A 6,000-nucleotide genomic window follows, 5' to 3' on the forward strand; every position below is an offset into this window, starting at 1 on the left:
CCTTTTTGGTCTTTAACCTATGTTTCAAAGTAAGGCGAGGGGAAATGATTCGTTCGCGAAACGCCGTTACTTGAAACGGTCGTTTCTCCTAAACCGTACATCGGAATCAAACGAACTACATATCAAAACGAAGCTCGTAACATGAACTATCTAAACATGGAAATGGTCATAATCTAGCAGGGAGTTCTCAGGTCCAAATGTTATGAACAAAAGCAGTCTAAAGTAAATCGGACATTACGACGGCTATGTTTACGCGATTACCAATGTTTAAACTACTCCAATTAACCACCAACCAACTCATAACCATCAATACAACAAAACTTCACCGAAACCATACCACATCAGTCCATAATCTCCAAGGTTTTCAACTCAAACAACCACAATCAAGACCTATGAACTATAATCAAGCTTCAATTACCAAAACACTTCCAAATCAAACCAAACTACTAATAATCACAATCCATGCTTCTCATTTCACAAAACCAACCATTAAACTTACTAACAAATAAAGTAAAGGCTAGGGTTTGAAGTTTATACCTTCCTTGGGAGGTGTTAAGTTGCTAGGAAGCCTTAGGGAGCCTCCTACAAGCTTTATCTTTCCAAAGAAATCAAGAACACAAAGTTAGGCTTTGAAGTTTCTAAAAGTCCGATTTAAATAACTGTCAAAATGAGGGTCTTACCATGATTATTTGGACGAGACTTGTGAACTAGAGTTGTAGGTCATCTCAATACCTTTCCAATGAGCTATAGAACACAATATTTGAGTGAGAAATGAAGGAGATACAACAGTTTTAGTGTGCTGGTTTTGTTTTGGCCGAGAGCATGAAGAACAATGCCTTGGTTTCTTTTTGATTTTGATGAAAAATGATTTGCTTGGCTTGGTTGGTTTGATTTATGTGTTTGTTTTAGTAAATTACCTAGTTGCCCTTGATTTTGTGTGGTTAAAAAGCCACCACATCTCCTTCCTTCCCATGTCATGCTTGTGTCATCCTCATGATGTCATCCTCCCCTCCTTGTCCTCTTCTTATTGGTTGGGTGACATCATCCTCTCTAATCCCTTTGATTAACTTCCTAATTGTTTGCCTAATGACCGCTGATCTGTTATACTGTTCGCTTAACTTTCGTTTTCGTTTATCGTTTGAGGGATCATACCCGGGATCTTATTACTTAGGTTCCCTTAACCTTTCTCAATACATTATATTCCTTTTTATGATCCTCTATTATAATCCTTTAATTTAAATCCTTTTATCCTGTTACCTTATACTCAATTCTTTCCGTATCTATTGGATTTCCGGGAAAAATCAAAGTGTTCGGATTTGGATTATGACGATCTTTACATACACTTATATCCCATATAAAGTACTAATAAAATCTCAGAATATCCATATCAGAACCCCTATATAGTGTGACATGAAAAGTTTTCTCATTCAGCAAAAACACTATTCATAAGGGTTTCAAAATTTCCCAAAAATTGGGGTTATTACATTACTTGAGTCTATAAAAGTTTAAATAGATTAGACTGGAGTATTTTTATGTAAACAGTCTCAATCCTAAGAATAAACTATGGAAGAAAATTATGATGATCATGCCTCATAAAAAGTATAAAAAAGCTTGGAGTTGAATAAATCTGTTTTGAGAAAAACAAATTTAAGTTAAGATATCTATGAAAGGAATATGTCCTAAGTCCAATCATGTATTAGGATTTAGGAATAACTCTTTATGTAATCTGTTTTGATTTCATTGATTTTAATAAAAGACTTGTTTTGTTTTTATTACGGGCTCTATCTATTTAAGTGTTTAAATAAGATATACCATAGTTTAGAGTAAAGCTTTTTATGGATTATGATGAGATCATAATAGTGAGACCTAAAAGATGATTACTCTAAACTTAAATAGTTCCTGGTCGTAGGATTACTAACTGGTAATTAATAATCCGCAAAGATCGGTACATACTATGCTTGCTTCATTATAAAGGATGTCTGTTCTCATAGACATTTGTGTGGTGACACTATAGCTAGTATGTAGGTGCTTATTATAGAATAAGTTCACTGAACATGACTCGCCCTGCTGAACAACTGATGGAGTTCACTCACGTGTCAGCAGTTGTTCACATAGTGATAGTTGTACAAGTATCCTTAGACTTGAGGTCATCATAGTCATCTTGTGTACACTGAAATATGTTTTGGTTTAGTTCTTAGTCTCCAGGGACAATTATTAGGGCTCTACTGGGTATAGCAATTTGTACACGAAGATAGTGTATGATCAATAAAGGATCTACCCCTTCCAGTGAAGGAAGCGAATGTTCAAGGCTGATCCACTTATGCTAGTTCAGGAATCTCTGGCCAGAGTAAATGAAATTAGAAAGGAGTTTCTAATTTGCATAGAACTACGCATAGTAAATGGTAAGCAAGTGATTGAATTAGATAGGCTTGACACGAGATCCATGCCTTGTATTTAATCGGGACATTGTAGGGTAGAAGGAGTTTATTGTACGGTAACTATTCACTGAATAGGTTCTTGGTATTCTAAGCAGTGAATTCATATTATCCGGATAGTCGCGATATGCTGAGAAGTATCCCTCACGATGTAGAATAAATGTGATTAATTAATTAATCATATTTAATAAATTAGAGAATTTATATAAATAATGATAAAATAGTTTTATTATTATTTATTTCTACTACCGGCTTAATATTGAACCTACAGGGTCACACCATAAAAATAGAATGATTTAATGGTGGAGGAAATAATTAATAATGGCTAATAATTATTTATTTATGAAATAAATATTTAATTGGCAAATTTAATAATTGATTAAATGAGATTTAATTGATTATAAATTAATTAAGAAAAGTTCTTAATATTATTAATTAAAGGATTTAATTTTTGGAAATTAAATCAAGAGAGAGAATTATTAAATCAAGAGAGAGAAATTAAAAGGTGTTTTAATTATTAATGAGAATAATAAATGGGATAATAATAATTATAATATTATTTATGGGAAAATTTCAGCTGAAAATTTTGCCTATAAATATACTATTATAGACCCTATTTTTATTCGAACCCCAAAAAACCCAAAAAGTTTGGAAAACCCAATTCTCTCCACCTCCTTCCTCCTCCTTAACATCGTTTTCTAGGTGGATACCGGTGGAGTGCTTCACACTTGAGGTGCAACTGCTAAGGATCTCTGATCGTTGTCTCCGAATTATTTTAAAGGTTAGATTCGATCCCTCGAATTTTTATTCATGATCTGTATGCTTTTATTTGGATTTTATGTGTGCAAAAGTGTTTTGCCATACCCCACTACGTTTTAAAATCCAACAATGGTATCAGAGCATAGGTTGTATGCATATAGACTTGTGGTAAAAATTTCAGAATTTTATGTGCTTGTATGAATTTATTATGATTTTTACAAGTTATATCATGGATTAATTTTGTCTGATAAGAAATCGTTTCTCAGAATAATTTTGAATGTTGATCTGGGTTCTACAAGTGTTGTAGATTGTCTGGGTATTTTTTTCATAATTTTATGATGTATAGATTTTTTATTATGAATTTTTGACGTTCTTACAATTAAATTCGTAATTTAATAAGTATATATATATGTATATTAAGTTATATATATATATATATATATATATATATCTGCAATATATCTGCTTGTCTGCTGTCTGTGATGCACGTTGAAACAAGTAAAGACACAAAAGCTGTTGCTGCACGGAGATCGAGAATAAAAGACGGCGGCTGCTGCAGGAAAGAAAAAAAATAAAATAAAGGGGTGTCGCGCATTCCGGGAATGCGTTACACCCTGTGGCACATTCACGGAATGCGTTACACCTTTTAAATGGTTAAAAGGGTTGTAACGCATCACCAGAATGCGTTACAGGGCTTGTAACGCGTTCCTGTAATGCGTTACAGCCCGACTGTTTACATTAAAATTGATTTTCTGGGAGTTTCGTAACTCCGTTTTAGGCGTGCAATATACCGTTGGATTCGTTTTTTCGAGATGGATCTAATGGAGTGATCAATTTTAGTTTATATAAAAGTTTTGAACTGTTTATATTTCCGAAAGTGTTTTAAAGTTGTTTTTTAACTGTTTTAACTGCTTTTAAATGCTTCATGTGATACATAGAGATGTATAATGCTTAGACCAATATGCTAGATGATGTAACATGCCTACCTTGATGTTTATTCATGTTGATATATCTGATATATGCTTAGTTTATCATGCGATGATAGATTTAGGTGAACTTAAATGAACATAAGGCGTTTGTTAGACAACCTAGTATAGTGAAATTGTTTCATAACCTTAATAACAATATTATGAATACAATCATGAGATTCTTGTGTTTATGAAACACGTAATTAAATATGAATTTTCGATATGAGAGAAAGGATGATTCTGTCAACAACAGATTTCTATCTGTAAGAAAGGGTTATTAAGTGACGCCTCTTGATAATGCTCCACCCGATCTGGGAATCATCTGATTATTGATTATTGATTTGAAATATTTAATTTAAAAGGAATAATTTCTTTATAATATGATTATGATTGTAACGTAATATAATCCCTCTAAAATTAAATAATATCAAGTAGTAATTGGCCAATGACACAACGGGCTTGTGTCGGTCATAGCCTTCCAACATGATAGAAAAGTAGTTCTTATTTTTAAATCATTGTCGTTTCGTGCCACAGCCGAGGGCTTTGATTTCGAAGTAAGAAATACTTGTCTATTACATAGAGATGTGTACATTGAATAAGAATCTAAAGGTCATTACGTGCCACAGCCGTGGGCCTTTGGGGACTGATTCAACTGTACGGAATGTTGGGTTAGACTTGACTTAGAAAATTGAGTTTGTCGTGCCACAGCCATGACTCAATTATTCAAGAGGCTAAAGTTTGATTAGGGAATAACATTAGATGTAATTGACAAGAGTTGTCTGCCTATTGAACATTACATGGCGTTTCGTGCCACAGCCGGGGTTGTGTAATGGAATGTAGGATCCCTATTCCCACTAGCATTATGAATGCTTAATTTTTCACGTAGGGGGTTGAATAAATTAGATAAACTAGTGGGAGCCACTTATGAATAAAGACCCGATTCATATAGTGTTTTAAAATGAAATCGAATATTTGCTAAGTGTTGTTATGTGTTTATCATTTACAGATTTACTTTGTACGTCATGTCTTCTGCACTATCACTCAGGAGCATACTAGATGCTCACAAGTTGACTGGTCCTAATTATGCTGACTGGCTTCGAAACTTGAGAATTGTTCTCAGGATTGAGAAGCTGGAATACATGATTGACTCACCTAAGCCTACTGAACCTGCTAGTGATGCACATAATGATGAACATGTTGTGTATCGTAAGTGGATAGATGATACAAATGTTGCTCAATACATCATGCTAGCTTCCATGAACATTGAGCTACAGAAGCAACATGAGCATAGGGATGCTCACACTATCCTCATGTATTTACAAGAGTTGTATGATGTGGTGGGGAGGACAGCTCGATATGAGATATCGAAGGAGCTATTCGGTTGTAGGATGTCTGAGGGATCATCTGTGAATGACCATGTACTTAAGATGATCAATTTGATTGAACGTCTTGGACAACTTGGTTTTGCCATGGATGGGGAGCTGAGCCAAGACTTGGTCTTGCAATCGCTTCCGAGTTCGTTCTCGCAGTTTGTTGTGAACTTTCACATGAATAAGTTGGATGTCAGCCTGCCTGAACTCCACAACATGTTGAAGACTGCGGAATCGAATTTCCCCCCTAAGAAGAGTTATGTTCTTCTAATTGGTGAAGGTTCCAATCCTAAGAAAAGGAAGAGGAACCCTTCCAAGAAGAAGAAAGTAGGTGAGAAAACGCCGGTTCCACCAAAAGCTGAAGACCCCAAGAGCAAAGTTGTTTGCTTTCACTCTAACAAGGTAGGGCACTGGAAGAGGAACTGCAAGGTTTACCTTGCAGAATTGAAGAAGAAGAAGGGTAGTGAG

Source organism: Apium graveolens, chromosome 4 (genome assembly GCF_009905375.1).
Source record: "Apium graveolens cultivar Ventura chromosome 4, ASM990537v1, whole genome shotgun sequence".
In the NCBI taxonomy this organism is placed as follows: Eukaryota; Viridiplantae; Streptophyta; class Magnoliopsida; order Apiales; family Apiaceae; genus Apium; species Apium graveolens.